Raw genomic sequence first — 16060 nt, 5'->3', positions numbered from 1 at the left:
TCTCTTGCTTGCTCACCAGTGGTTGTATGAGTTGATCTAAAAACTTGGCAATTGGTTGAGTCAAGGACCCCCTTGCGGACGTGATGGGACGTCCCAGTGGATGTAGACGGACCTTGTGGACTTTGGGTACCGTGTAAAGAACTGGAACAATCAGATGGTTTTGCATAAGTGCTGATGCTGTTTTGGTGTCAATATGTCCGATTGTTTGAGCATATTATCAATTACTGTTTTAAATTGCGTGGTGGGATTGTATCGTAATTTTTTGTATGTGGAAGTGTCCGCTAAGGTCAATTTCCTTTATATAAACCATCCTGTCTTGAATGACGATTGCTCCCCCTTTGTCCGCCGGACGAATCGTGATGTCATCATACGAAGCAAGATCTTTGATGGCTTGCTGTTCTAGTTTAGTGGTGTTACGGTACATCCCTGGTGCTGCTTGGTCGTATTTTTTAATTGAAGTATCTAATAGCCTGGAGAATGACTTGATAGCTGCATTATTGGAATGGGGATCAAACTTCGATTTGGACGGAATCCTGACTGGTTGTTCCTGCTCAACCGCTGTGGGCTGGTTCTGGAAAAATTCTTTAAGGCGCAAGGCTCTAGAGAAACAATGCTGTTCAACGGTCCATTTAAAATCATCATGGGGGTTAGTGGGAATAAAGGAAAGACCTTTTCTGAGAACCTGTTCCTCAGAATCCGTCAACACTCTTGATGATAGGTTGAATATTAGTTCCTCTTTCTGCTCTTGTTTACCAGAGGTGGTTTTCCAGATTCTTTGATTTTGTCCCCCTTGCCTGGATGACCTTGGCCTCCTGGTTCGGGTCGTGCCATCGTAGTTGCCCCTAAAGGGGTCTGCTTAGGAGATTTGGATTCATCGGAGTCATGACACCGAAACTTGAGACACTACACAGCCACACTGTGTTTTATTACTACGCTGCTTGGTGAAGGAAATGTGTATTCATTTTATATTATCACTCTCACTTCGTGTTTTGTTTATGATTTCACTCTCGCTCTCTTCCGCCGGGACTAGCGTGATGACAGCGCCAGCCGGGACGCCCCGCGGTTGCCTGGTTACCAGTGATGTAACTTCCTGGTGACGTAATGGCTACACCCACCGGAAACCCCGCTGGACGCCGGCTCCCGCAGTTCCACGGCGTGACATGAGGCCTTCACACATATAAGGTATGTTCTCACTGACATGTTTTTTGGTTTTGTTTCACAGCATATTGCCTTGAAAAAAGCGCCCTGCGCGGCGCTGAAATGTTGGCCATAATATGCCATTTATTTGATTCACCATTTTGAATACAAGTTTGTTTTCACAAGACCCTTGGAGTGCCGCCTGTTCCTTTACTATTGGGAGTGGATGGATACATACTAGTGATGTGCACCGGACATTTTTCGGGTTTTGTGTTTTGGTTTTGGATTCGGTTCCACGGCCGTGTTTTGGATTCGGACGCGTTTTGGCAAAACCTCCCTGAAATTTTTTTGTCGGATTCGGGTGTGTTTTGGATTCGGTCTTTTTTTTCAAAAAACCCTCAAAAACAGCTTAAATCATAGAATTTGGGGGTCATTTTGATCCCATAGTATTATTAATCTCAATAACCATAATTTCCACTAATTTTCAGTCTATTCTGAACACCTCACACCTCACAATATTATTTTTAGTCCTAAAATTTGCACCGAGGTCGCTGGATGGCTAAGCTAAGCGACCCAAGTGGCCGACACAAACACCTGGCCCATCTAGGAGTGGCACTGCAGTGTCAGGCAGGATGGCACTTCAAAAAAATTGTCCCTAAACAGCACATGATGCAAAGAAAAAAAGAGGCGCACCAAGGTCGTTGGATGGCTAAGCTAAGCGACCCAAGTGGCCGACACAAACACCTGGCCCATCTAGGAGTGGCACTGCAGTGTCAGGCAGGATGGCACTTCAAAAAAATTGTCCCCAAACAGCACATGATGCAAAGAAAAAAAGAGGCGCACCAAGGTCGCTGTGTGACTAAGCTAAGCGACCCAAGTGCTCGACACAAACACCTGGCCCATCTAGGAGTGGCACTGCAGTGTCAGGCAGGATGGCACTTAAAAAAAATTGTCCCCAAACAGCACATGATGCAAAGAAAAAAAGAGGCGCACCAAGGTCGCTGTGTGACTAAGCTAAGCGACACAAGTGGCCGACACAAACACCTGGCCCATCTAGGAGTGGCACTGCAATGTCAGGCAGGATGGCACTTCAAAAAAATTGTCCCCAAACAGCACATGATGCAAAGAAAAAAAGAGGCGCACCAAGGTCGCTGTGTGACTAAGATAAGCGACACAAGTGGCCGACACAAACATCTGGCCCATCTAGGAGTGGCACTGCAGTGTCAGGCAGGATGGCACTTCAAAAAAATTGTCCCCAAACAGCACATGATGCAAAGAAAAAAAGAGGCGCACCAAGGTCGCTGTGTGACTAAGCTAAGCGACACAAGTGGCCGACACAAACATCTGGCCCATCTAGGAGTGGCACTGCAGTGTCAGGCAGGATGGCACTTCAAAAAAATTGTCCCCAAACAGCACATGATGCAAAGAAAAATGAAAGAAAAAAGAGGTGCAAGATGGAATTGTCCTTGGGCCCTCCCACCCACCCTTATGTTGTATAAACAGGACATGCACACTTTAACGAACCCATCATTTCAGCGACAGGGTCTGCCACATGACTGTGACTGAAATGACTGGTTGGTTTGGGCCCCCACCAAAAAAAGAAGCAATCAATCTCTCCTTGCACAAACTGGCTCTACAGAGGCAAGATGTCCACCTCATCATCATCCTCCGATTCCTCACCCCTTTCACTGTGTACATCCCCCTCCTCACAGATTGGCCGACACAAACACCTGGCCCATCTAGGAGTGGCACTGCAGTGTCAGGCAGGATGGCACTTCAAAAAAATTGTCCCTAAACAGCACATGATGCAAAGAAAAAAAGAGGCGCACCAAGGTCGTTGGATGGCTAAGCTAAGCGACCCAAGTGGCCGACACAAACACCTGGCCCATCTAGGAGTGGCACTGCAGTGTCAGGCAGGATGGCACTTCAAAAAAATTGTCCCCAAACAGCACATGATGCAAAGAAAAAAAGAGGCGCACCAAGGTCGCTGTGTGACTAAGCTAAGCGACCCAAGTGCTCGACACAAACACCTGGCCCATCTAGGAGTGGCACTGCAGTGTCAGGCAGGATGGCACTTAAAAAAAATTGTCCCCAAACAGCACATGATGCAAAGAAAAAAAGAGGCGCACCAAGGTCGCTGTGTGACTAAGCTAAGCGACACAAGTGGCCGACACAAACACCTGGCCCATCTAGGAGTGGCACTGCAATGTCAGGCAGGATGGCACTTCAAAAAAATTGTCCCCAAACAGCACATGATGCAAAGAAAAAAAGAGGTGCACCAAGGTCGCTGTGTGACTAAGCTAAGCGACACAAGTGGCCGACACAAACATCTGGCCCATCTAGGAGTGGCACTGCAGTGTCAGGCAGGATGGCACTTCAAAAAAATTGTCCCCAAACAGCACATGATGCAAAGAAAAAAAGAGGCGCACCAAGGTCGCTGTGTGACTAAGCTAAGCGACACAAGTGGCCGACACAAACATCTGGCCCATCTAGGAGTGGCACTGCAGTGTCAGGCAGGATGGCACTTCAAAAAAATTGTCCCCAAACAGCACATGATGCAAAGAAAAATGAAAGAAAAAAGAGGTGCAAGATGGAATTGTCCTTGGGCCCTCCCACCCACCCTTATGTTGTATAAACAGGACATGCACACTTTAACGAACCCATCATTTCAGCGACAGGGTCTGCCACATGACTGTGACTGAAATGACTGGTTGGTTTGGGCCCCCACCAAAAAAAGAAGCAATCAATCTCTCCTTGCACAAACTGGCTCTACAGAGGCAAGATGTCCACCTCATCATCATCCTCCGATTCCTCACCCCTTTCACTGTGTACATCCCCCTCCTCACAGATTATTAATTTGTCCCCACTGGAATCCACCATCTCAGGTCCCTGTGTACTTTCTGGAGGCAATTGCTGCTGGTGAATGTCTCCACAGAGGAATTGATTATAATTCATTTTGATGAACATCATCTTCTCCACATTTTCTGGAAGTAACCTCGTACGCCGATTGCTGACAAGGTGAGCAGCTGCACTAAACACTATTTCAGAGTACACACTGGAGGGAGGGCAACTTAGGTAGAATAAAGCCAGTTTGTGCAAGGGCCTCCAAATTGCCTCTTTTTCCTGCCAGTATACGTACGGACTGTCTGATGTGCCTACTTGGATGCGGTCACTCATATAATCTTCCACCATTCTTTTCAATGGTGAGAGAATCATATGCAGTGACAGTAGACGACATGTCAGTAATCGTTGGCAGGTCCTTCAGTCCGGACTAGATGTCAGCAGCACTCGCTCCAGACTGCCCTGCATCACCGCCAGCGGGTGGGCTCGGAATTCTGAGCCTTTTCCTCGCACCCCCAGTTGCGGGAGAATGTGAAGGAGGAGATGTTGACGGGTCACGTTCCACTTGACTTGACAATTTTCTCACCAGCAGGTCTTTGAACCTCTGCAGACTTGTGTCTGCCGGAAAGAGAGATACAACGTAGGTTTTAAATCTAGGATTGAGCACGGTGGCCAAAATGTAGTGCTCTGATTTCAACAGATTGACCACCCGTGAATCCTGGTTAAGCGAATTAAGGGCTCCATCCACAAGTCCCACATGCCTAGCGGAATCGCTCTGTTTTAGCTCCTCCTTCAATGTCTCCAGCTTCTTCTGCAAGAGCCTGATGAGGGGAATGACCTGACTCAGGCTGGCAGTGTCTGAACTGACTTCACGTGTGGCAAGTTCAAAGCGTTGCAGAACCTTGCACAACGTTGAAATCATTCTCCACTGCGCTTGAGTCAGGTGCATTCCCCCTCCTTTGCCTATATCGTGGGCAGATGTATAGGCTTGAATGGCCTTTTGCTGCTCCTCCATCCTCTGAAGCATATAGAGAGTTGAATTCCACCTCGTTACCATCTCTTGCTTCAGATGATGGCAGGGCAGGTTCAGCAATGTTTGGTGGTGCTCCAGTGTTCGGCACGCAGTGGCTGAATGCCGAAAGTGGCCCGCAATTCTTCGGCCACCGACAGCATCTCTTGCACGCCCCTGTCGTTTTTTAAATAATTCTGCACCACCAAATTCAATGTATGTGCAAAACATGGGACGTGCTGGAATTTGCCCAGATGTAATGCACGCACAATATTGCTGGCGTTGTCCGATGTCACAAATCCCCAGGAGAGTCCAATTGAGGTAAGCCATTGTGCGATGATCTTCCTCAGTTTCCGTAAGAGGTTGTCAGATGTGTGCCTCTTCTGGAAAGCGGTGATACAAAGCGTAGCCTGCCTAGGAACGAGTTGGCGTTTGCGAGATGCTGCTACTGGTGCCGCCGCTGCTGTTCTTGCTGCGGGAGGCAATACATCTACCCAGTGGGCTGTCACAGTCATATAGTCCTGAGTCTGCCCCGCTCCACTTGTCCACATGTCCGTGGTTAAGTGGACATTGGGTACAACTGCATTTTTTAGGACACTGGTGACTCTTTTTCTGAGGTCTGTGTACATTTTCGGTATTGCCTGCCTAGAGAAATGGAACCTAGATGGTATTTGGTACCGGGGACACAGTACCTCAATCAAGTCTCTAGTTGCCTCTGAATTAACAGTGGATACCGGAACCACATTTCTCACCGCCCAGGCTGCCAAGGCCTAAGTTATCTGCTTTGCAGCAGGATGACTGCTGTGATATTTCATCTTCCTCGCAAAGGACTGCTGGACAGTCAATTGCTTACTGGAAGTAGTACAAGTGGTCTTCCGACTTCCCCTCTGGGATGACGATCGACTCTCAGCAGCAACAACAGCAGCGCCAGAAGCAGTAGGCGTTACACTCAAGGATGCATTGGAGGAATCCCAGGCAGGAGAGGACTTGTCAGACTTGACAGTGACATGGCCTGCAGGACTATTGGCTTTCCTGGGTAAGGAGGAAATTGACACTGAGGGAGTTGGTGGTGTGGTTTGCAGGAGCTTGGTTACAAGAGGAAGGGATTTAGTTGTCAGTGGACTCCTTCCGCTGTCACCCAAAGTTTTTGAACTTGTCACTGACTTCTGATGAATGCGGTCAAGGTGACGTATAAGGGAGGATGTTCCTAGGTGGTTAACGTCCTTACCCCTACTTATTACAGCTTGACAAAGGCAACACACGGCTTGACACCTGTTGTCCGCATTTGTGTTGAAATAATTCCACACCGAAGAGCTGATTTTTTTGTATTTTGACCAGTCATGTCAATGGCCATATTCGTCCCACGGACAACAGGTGTCTCCCCGGGTGCCTGACTTAAACAAACCACCTCACCATCAGAATCCTCCTTGTCAATTTCCTCCCCAGCGCCAGCAATACCCATATCCTCATCCTGGTGTACTTCAACAGTGACATCTTCAATTTGACTATCAGGAACTGGACTGCGGGTGCTCATTCCAGCACTTGCAGGGGGCGTGCAAATGGTGGAAGGCGCAAGCTCTTCCCGTCCAGTGTTGGGAAGGTCAGGCATCGCAACCGACACAATTGGACTCTCCTTGGGGATTTGTGATTTAGAAGAACGCACAGTTCTTTCCTGTGCTTTTGCCAGCTTAAGTCTTTTCATTTTTCTGGCGAGAGGATGAGTGCTTCCATCCTCATGTGAATCTGAACCACTAGCCATGAACATAGACCAGGGCCTCAGCCGTTCCTTGCCACTCCGTGTCATAAATGGCATATTGGCAAGTTTATGCTTCTCATCAGACGCTTTCAATTTTGATTTTTGGGTCATTTTACTGAACTTTTGTTTTTTGGATTTTACACGCTCTCTACTATGACATTGGGTATCGGCCTTGGCAGACGACGTTGATGGCATTTCATCGTCTCGGCCATGACTAGTGGCAGCAGCTTCAGCACAAGGTGGAAGTGGATCTTGATCTTTCCCTATTTTAACCTCCACATTTTTGTTCTCCATTTTTTAATGTGTGGAATTATATGCCAGTGACTGTCAATAGCAATGGCCTACTACTACTTTATATACTGCGCACAACTAAAATGCACCACAGGTATGGATGGATAGTATACTTGACGACACAGAGGTAGGTAGAGCAGTGGCCTACTGTACCGTACTGCTATATATTATATACTGGTGGTCAGCAAACTGTGCAAAACTGAAATGCACCATAGGTATGGATGGATAGTATACTTGACGACACAGAGGTAGGTACAGCAGTGTCCTACTGTATCGTACTGCTATATATTATATACTGGTGGTCAGCAAACTGTGCAAAAATGAAATGCACCACAGGTATGGATGGATAGTATACTTGACGACACAGAGGTAGGTACAGCAGTGGCCTACTGTACCGTACTGCTATATATTATATACTGGTGGTCAGCAAACTGTGCAAAAATTAAATGCACCACAGGTATGGATGGATAGTATACTTGACGACACAGAGGTAGGTACAGCAGTGGCCTACTGTACCGTACTGCTATATATTATATACTGGTGGTCAGCAAACTGTGCAAAAATGAAATGCACCACAGGTATGGATGGATAGTGTACTTGACGACACAGAGGTAGGTACAGCAGTGGCCTACTGTACCGTACAGCTATATATTATATTCTGGTGGTCAGCAAACTGTGCAAAACTGAAATGCACCACAGGTATGGATGGATAGTACACTTGACGACACAGAGGTAGGTACAGCAGTGGCCTACTGTACCGTACTGCTATATATTATATACTGGTGGTCAGCAAACTGTGCAAAAATGAAATGCACCACAGGTATGGATGGATAGTATACTTGACGACACAGAGGTAGGTACAGCAGTGGCCTACTGTACCGTACTGCTATATATTATATACTGGTGGTCAGCAAACTGTGCAAAAATGAAATGCACCACAGGTATGGATGGATAGTATACTTGACGACACAGAGGTAGGTACAGCAGTGGCCTACTGTACCGTACTGCTATATATTATATACTGGTGGTCAGCAAACTGTGCAAAAATGAAATGCACCACAGGTATGGATGGATAGTATACTTGACGACACAGAGGTAGGTACAGCAGTGGCCTACTGTACCGTACTGCTATATATTATATACTGGTGTTCAGCAAACTGTGCAAAAATGAAATGCACCACAGGTATGGATGGATAGTATACTTGACGACACAGAGGTAGGTACAGCAGTGGCCTACTGTACCGTACTGCTATATATTATATACTGGTGGTCAGCAAACTGTGCAAAAATGAAATGCACCACAGGTATGGATGGATAGTATACTTGACGACACAGAGGTAGGTACAGCAGTGGCCTACTGTACCGTAATGCTATATATTATATACTGGTGGTCAGCAAACTGTGCAAAACTGAAATGCACCACAGGTATGGATGGATAGTATACTTGACGACACAGAGGTATGTACAGCAGTGGCCTACTGTACCGTAATGCTATATATTATATACTGGTGGTCAGCAAACTGTGCAAAACTGAAATGCACCACAGGTATGGATGGATAGTATACTTGACGACACAGAGGTAGGTACAGCAGTGGCCTACTGTACCGTAATGCTATATATTATATACTGGTGGTCAGCAAACTGTGCAAAACTGAAATGCACCACAGGTATGGATGGATAGTATACTTGACGACACAGAGGTAGGTACAGCAGTGGCCTACTGTACCGTAATGCTATATATTACAGGTTGAGTATCCCATATCCAAATATTCCGAAATACGGAATATTCCGAAATACGGACTTTTTGAGTGAGAGTGAGATAGTGAAACCTTTGTTTTTTGATGGCTCAATGTACACAAACTTTGTTTAATACACACAGTTATTAAAAATATTGTATTAAATGACCTTCAGGCTGTGTGTATAAGGTGTATATGAAACATAAATGAATTGTGTGACTGTAGATACACTTTGTTTAATGCACAAAGTTACAAAAAATATTGGCTAAAATTACCTTCCAGCTGTGTGTATAAGGTGTATATGTAACATAAATGCATTCTGTGCTTGGACTTAGGTCCCATCACCATGATATCTCATTATGGTATGCAATTATTCCAAAATACGGAAAAATCCGATATCCAAAATACCTCTGGTCCCAAGCATTTTGGATAAGGGATACTCAACCTGTATATACTGGTGGTCAGCAAACTGTGCAAAACTGAAATGCACCACAGGTATGGATGGATAGTATACTTGACGACACAGAGGTAGGTACAGCAGTGGCCTACTGTACCGTAATGCTATATATTATATACTGGTGGTCAGCAAACTGTGCAAAACTGAAATGCACCACAGGTATGGATGGATAGTATACTTGACGACACAGAGGTAGGTACAGCAGTGGCCTACTGTACCGTAATGCTATATATTATATACTGGTGGTCAGCAAACTGTGCAAAACTGAAATGCACCACAGGTATGGATGGATAGTATACTTGACGACACAGAGGTAGGTAAAGCAGTGGCCTACTGTACCGTAATGCTATATATTATATACTGGTGGTCAGCAAACTGTGCAAAACTGAAATGCACCACAGGTATGGATAAATAGTATACTTGACGACACAGAGGTAGGTACAGCAGTGGCCTTCTGTACCGTACTCCTATATATTATATACTGGTGGTCAGCAAAATTATGCACTGTACTCCTACTATATACTGTCTACAATGCTGCACAGATATGGAGTGTTTTTCAGGCAGACAACGTATACTGGTGGTCACTGGTCAGCAAAACTCTGCACTGTACTACTCCTCCTATATAATATTATACTGGTGGTCCCCAGTCCCCACAATAAAGCAGCACACTGAGCACAGATATGGAGTGTTTTTCAGGCAGACAACTTATACTGGTGGTCACTGTCAGCAAAACTCTGCACTGTACTCCTGCTATATATACAGCTGCTCCTCAGTCCCCACAATTAAGCAGTGTGAGCACAGATATATGCAGCACACTGAGCACAGATAAGGAGCGTTTTTTTCAGGCAGAGAACGGATAAAACTGGTGGTCACTGATCAGCAAAACTCTGCACTGTACTCCTCCTATATTATACAGCTGCTCCCCAGTCCTCCCCACAATTAAGCAATAAAGCACAATCAATCAAGTTCAACAATAAACGGAGAGGACGCCAGCCACGTCCTCTCCCTAACATTTCCAATGCACGAGTGAAAATGGCGGCGACGCGCGGCTGCTTATATAGAATCCGAATCTCGCGAGAATCCGACAGCGGGATGATGACGTTCGGGCGCGCTCGGGTTAACCGAGCCATACGGGAGAATCCGAGTATGCCTCGGACCCGTGTAATATGGGTGAAGTTCGGGTGGGTTCGGTTTCCGGGGAACCGAACCCGCTCATCACTAATACATACCCCTCTCTATAAGGACATTTCTTTCTCTGCATCTCTACAAAGTAAAGCACCAGGGCAGTTGCATTTTTATACAGGGAGTGCCGACCACACCAACTTCTGTATATGTATATATATATATATATATATATATATATATATATACACAGTATGTTATCCGACAGCATGCAAATAATCCCTAATTTTGAGTTGGGGGGGAGGTGGGGGCCCAAAGCGTTTTGTTGCACCTGGGCCCATAACCCACTAGTTCCGCCACTGCCTCCACCCAAACCTAGTAGTCCCCTTTTTATAACTATTGAGTGGACTTGGGAAAACTTATTTAAGGCCAATATTAGTTAAGTACTTAGCAGACTGAAATTTGATCTAGCAATGTTACAAAAAAAAAGTACAATACAGCAGAGGTGTAACTAAGGGGGGTCGAGCAGGGCACGTGCCCTAGGCGCCTTGGCAGCCTCAGCAGAGGGGTAGGTGATACTCACATTGGCATGCCCCATTTTCAGCGGCCATGCCCCTTCTGGTATGTGACCACGCCCCTTCTGACGTGTAGCCATGCCCATTTTTTTGGTGCACGCCGAAGGATTTTATGGCTTTTTTTGTTTGTTTGTTTTTTTGGGCGGGCGCCACTCTTCATCTTGGCCTTGGCTATGAAAACCCTAGTTACGCCTCTGCAATACAGCAATTATAATCTTAGGGGGTGATGCAAATGTGGTTAGAATGAGCATCGCTACTGCTTTCTTGGAAGCAGCAGCGTTGCTCAGATATGGTAATACAACAGGAGACATCTAGTATACAGTAAGTATATGCCTCCCACATGCATGTTGTCACTTACAACACCATCGGCCAGCTGACTGAACGCTGAGGTCATGCTGGAAAGTCACCGCAGCTCAATCCCTGAGGCTAGGAAGTCTCCTGCAGAAGATGTAGACCCTGGCTTTGGTGCTCCCACAAAACGGAGGCAATACACCACTTCCCTACCCCCAAACGTCTACAGACTGTCATTCACTTGACGTCTGCAGCTGTATTGCATTCATTGACCCAGAACCAGTACTGCACATGCACAAAGTTCCAATCATTGTACTTTGTGCTTTTAGCACTACAGCGACCGTACCCGAATCAGGACCTTAGTCACAGCTATAACTCTATACGCACTCAGTAATGCAGATACATAAGTTTGTGGGGATTTCAATGCATGGGTGGATGATGAGCTCTCACGCCTTGGCCAAGACCTCTTGTGCACAATGAATGGTCTGGGCAACACACAGGTCTTTCCTTCTGCCATACATAAAAGTGGTTAAACTCTTGATCTTGTCTTTCAGATTGGATTAGAAGTTACTGACCTAAAATAAACCCAGTCTTCTGATCAGACAACCACTCCCTTTGGTTCGGAGTTGCAACCCCTCAAATAAGATCTCTGCCCGTGGAGTTGACTAGGTATTGTCCAAGGAGGGGTATGGCTGCCCCGGCTCTTGCAGCAAATCTGGATCTTTCAGCTATACTGGGTGCCTGTGAAGATCCCTAGTCGGTTATTACAATAGGGATGTTTTGGCTGCAATTGATATTATCGCCCCTGTGCGTATAAGACCTTGTAAACCACAACTTTGAGCTCCCTGGTTCGACAACAGTATTAGTAAGCTAAAGAAAAGGGGGTGTAGACTGGAAATACAATGGAGGAAGACTAACCTAGTGGATGACAAAATAAAACTAATAAAGCATAACGAAGAATATCAATCGACAATCACCCGTAAGAAATCACAGTTCCTGTCAAATGAGATCACGGCAGCAAACAATAGGCCAGCTCAACTTTTCCGCACAGTGCGGATGCATGCCTGCAGACTGATGAAACCCTCTCCCAGGCAAGATGCAACAAATTTGCAAACTTCTTTGCAGATAAAATATCCACCATCCGGGCTGGAATCTCCACAGTGCCATCAAAGGAGTGCCAAACTACAAAGCCTGGCAATATAAGCCAACTACCTTCACGGACCAGCTTTGACCCAGTGGATGTAAAGGAAATTGCTAAATTGCTCGGATTTTGTGTCCCACCACCTGTGATCTGGACACTGCCTCAACCAACTTCTCATAGGTTGTATAGATATAATTGGTCCTGTCTTTGCAAAAATTGTTCAATGCTCTTTGCAGACAGGTATTTTTCCTGGACCCCTAAAGGAATCAATTGTTAGACCTCTTCTTAAAAAACCTAATTTAGATCCCGACTGCATGACCAACTACAGACCGGTATCAAACCTGCCTTTTCTAGGAAAGGTTATTGAGAAAGTGAATGTAAATCAACTGGAAACCCGTCTGACAACACATGATATTTATGATACATTCCAATCAGGATTCAGGAGAAGACATAGCACTGAAACAGTCCTGGTGTGTGTGTTAAATGATCTTCTGTTGTCAAGAGACAGAGGTGACTGTTCAATATTAATCCTTCTGGATCTCTCTGCAGCATTTGATACCGTGGACCATGGGCTTCTGATTGAGTGACTGATACAGTCCTAAGCTGGTTCAAATAATTTCTCACAGGCAGGTCACAGAGAGTATCGTCTAGCGTAGGGGTGGGCAACGTGCGGCCTGCGGGCCGGATGCGGCCCGCGATCCGATCCTGTCCGGCCCCGCTGTCCCACACCAGTGTGCAATGACAAGCAGCCCGACTGGCTGAGCCGCTCGTCATTGCGCTACCTAGCTCCCAGAAGCGGCGCCGCAGAGGAAATCCCGGTCACGTCACTGGGTCTGCTGACCGGGATTTCCCCTGTGAGGTCAGGCACTGGGCGGCACGGGGGGCGGGGCCGCGGCAGGAGCGGGCAGCAGCAGCGACTCCGTGCGGCACAGCGGGCAGCGGATCTGCCACTGTGAAAAAAGGTAAAGGGATCTATGCTTAACTTTAAAAGCTGCTATATAGGTTCAGGGGAGGGGAGGGTTGGTTAGGAGGGGAGGGACTGCTATATGGGTTTAGGGGAGGATAGAGACTGCTATATAGATCCAGCGGGGAGGGGGGTAGAGACTGCTATATGGGTCCAGGGGAGGATGGGGGGGGGAGCTAGTAACTGTGCCCAGGGAGAGACAGGAGCTGTGAATACCAGCATTACACAGAATGCTGTTTGTTTTCAGCACTGTTTTGTTTTTTTTATTTATTTTTTATTACTGGATTACTTTTTCTTAGACATTTTGTATTTTGCCCGTAAAAAACTACGTATTTGATGTATATTGTGGTGTATGTTTTTATAGTGTTTTATATATATATATATATATATATATATATATTTTTTATATATATATATATATATATATATATGTACACACTATGTTTTTATTGTTATATACATGACTATGGGCCTAATTCAGACCTGATCGCTAGCAGGCGATTTTTGCATTGCTGCGATCAGGTAGTCGCCGCCTACAGGGCCGGGGGTAATCGATGTACAGGGGTGTGATCGCATCTGCAGAGAGCTGCACAAACAAAAGTTTGTGCAGTCACTGCACAGCCCAGGACTTACTCTTCCAGTGCGATGATCGAGACCGGAGCGGACGTCAGAAACCTTCCCTTCAAATGCCAGGTCCCGTCTGCGTTTTTCTGGACACTTCTCTAAAATGGTCAATTGCCACCCACAAACGTCCTCTTCCTCTCAATCACCTTGCGATCGCCCGTGCGATCGCTTTGTTCGTACCATCCCGTTGCTGCGGACCGACGCGCCTACACATTGCGGTACAGTTCCGACCCGATTTACAAGATATTTTGTGTGTGGCCCTCGACTATTCACTGGAAGTGTTAAGCGGCCCCCCAGCTGAAATAATTGCCCACCCCTGGTCTAGAGTATACTCATCACCACCATTGCCATTGCCATGTGGTGTCCCATAACGTTCTATACTATCCCCCATGCTTTTTGCAGTATACGTGTTCCCGCTGGGTGAAATAATCAGGCGCCATGGCCTGGTCTACCACTGCTATGCAGATGATACACAACTGTACTTGTCCTTTGCTCCGGGCACTGATAACCCAATAGCAACCCTAAATGGCTGCCTAGCTGAGCTCCAGGAGTGGATGAGTGCCAGTTGGCTGTGACTAAATCCGGATAAAACAGAGGTCCTTATGATAGGACCGCAACATCAAAGGACAAGACTGCAGCATAGCCAACCAACTGGACTTACACTTGGGGATTCAGAACTACAAACCACTGATCATATGCGGAATCTTGGCATAGTCCTGTATGGTGGCTTGACACTTATCAGCCACAATCAAATCCTCAATCTTTCACCTGAGGAACATAAACAGAATCAAGCATTTAATTCCCTCAGATGATCTGCCAAAAGTCATACATGCATTTGTATCATCTCAATTAGACTACTGTAATGCCCTCTACCTTGGTCTCCCAGCAAAAGAATTGCACCGCTTACAGCTGGTGCAATACACAGCAGCCAGGCTGTTATCCAACAAGCCCTGCTCTGACCACATAACACCCATCCTCTACTCCCTTCACTGGCTGCCTGTAAGATGGCAAATCAGCTTCAAGATTGGCTTACTGAGTTTCAAAGCACTACATGACCAGGGCCCAAGTTACCTGAAACAGCTTCTGATCCCATACTGTCCCACTCGATTACTGCGATCTATAGATGAAAGACTTTTAGCAGTACCTAGAATCTCCTGTAATTCATCTGGGGGTCGAGCTTTTAGTCATGCGGCTCCGACTCTTCCCCGCACAGTGCAAGAGGCCCCAACTATAGAATCCTTCAAAATTAGACTCAAGACTTTTCTGTTTACTCAAGCATTTCCATAATGTCACTTTAGTATATACATGCTTCTGTATTCTATGAAAAGCTGTTCTGTACTTCATTATTTTCTTTACTATATTACGCTATGTATCTGTTAAGCGCATTGAGTTCTATTGGAGGATGAGCGCTATATAAATAAATTACTATTATTATTATTATTATTATTATTATAAGTTTAACAATTTATCTTCTTTCTGCTGAGGATGAATTGAAGTGTAGTTTTATAAACAATGCATAAATGTAACATACAGAACAACAATCAGCTGTATGTTAACGACAGTCACTTCCAGACCTGTCAGTAAGATTTGTGCTGTCTCCTCTGTCTCCTGTCACAGCTGCCTATCTCTAGACTCCTCCTGGGGGCTGTGCTTCGTCTCTCCGCTTGGCTGAACCCCTGTCTACTTCTCCTATGGGCAGTACTACACCATCCAGACTGGATTTTCCTCCTCAAGTCGGACAGCGTCAGCCAATCCCCACCCTCAATGTTCCTCACAGAGGTCACTGCTGATTCTCATACCCAGTGGTGACAAGGTGGGAAGTCTGGAGCCAATGGTGCGTGCTCCATTCTGGTGACAGGTACCTCCCCAACTCCCAACTGCTGCGCTGCTGTGGGTTTTTTTATATCCTCCTCGGTCACATGTCATTCTTTGCTCTACTGCTCTGCCTGTAAGCCACTACTTGTCACTGTAATCGTATATAACTGGCACTCCTCAGCAATAAGCATATTCAGATAAACCCTAAACATATATGGCTTTTACATACTATTATACTTTATTACTGCTAATGTTAATGGGGTTATACTTTGAACAAATAGGCAATTGTGTCTGCTTCAGG

The 16060-nt window shown here is 46.0% G+C and overlaps 1 long non-coding RNA gene across 1 annotated transcript in view; it reads right to left on the bottom strand.

The window, feature by feature from the left end:
• Positions 1-15805, bottom strand: part of LOC135057947 (uncharacterized) — a 106946-nt gene extending 91141 nt beyond the window's left edge. Inside the window, exon 1 of the long non-coding RNA XR_010244484.1 lies at positions 15519-15805. This is a non-coding gene — a long non-coding RNA (uncharacterized LOC135057947). The remainder of the gene's footprint in view (positions 1-15518) is intronic.
• Positions 15806-16060: the final 255 nt, after the last annotated feature.

Source organism: Pseudophryne corroboree, chromosome 3 (assembly GCF_028390025.1).
Source record: "Pseudophryne corroboree isolate aPseCor3 chromosome 3, aPseCor3.hap2, whole genome shotgun sequence".
Lineage (NCBI taxonomy): Eukaryota > Metazoa > Chordata > Amphibia > Anura > Myobatrachidae > Pseudophryne > Pseudophryne corroboree.
Note: the sequence above shows the minus strand (reverse complement) of the source record. Positions and strands in the feature narration are given on the sequence as shown.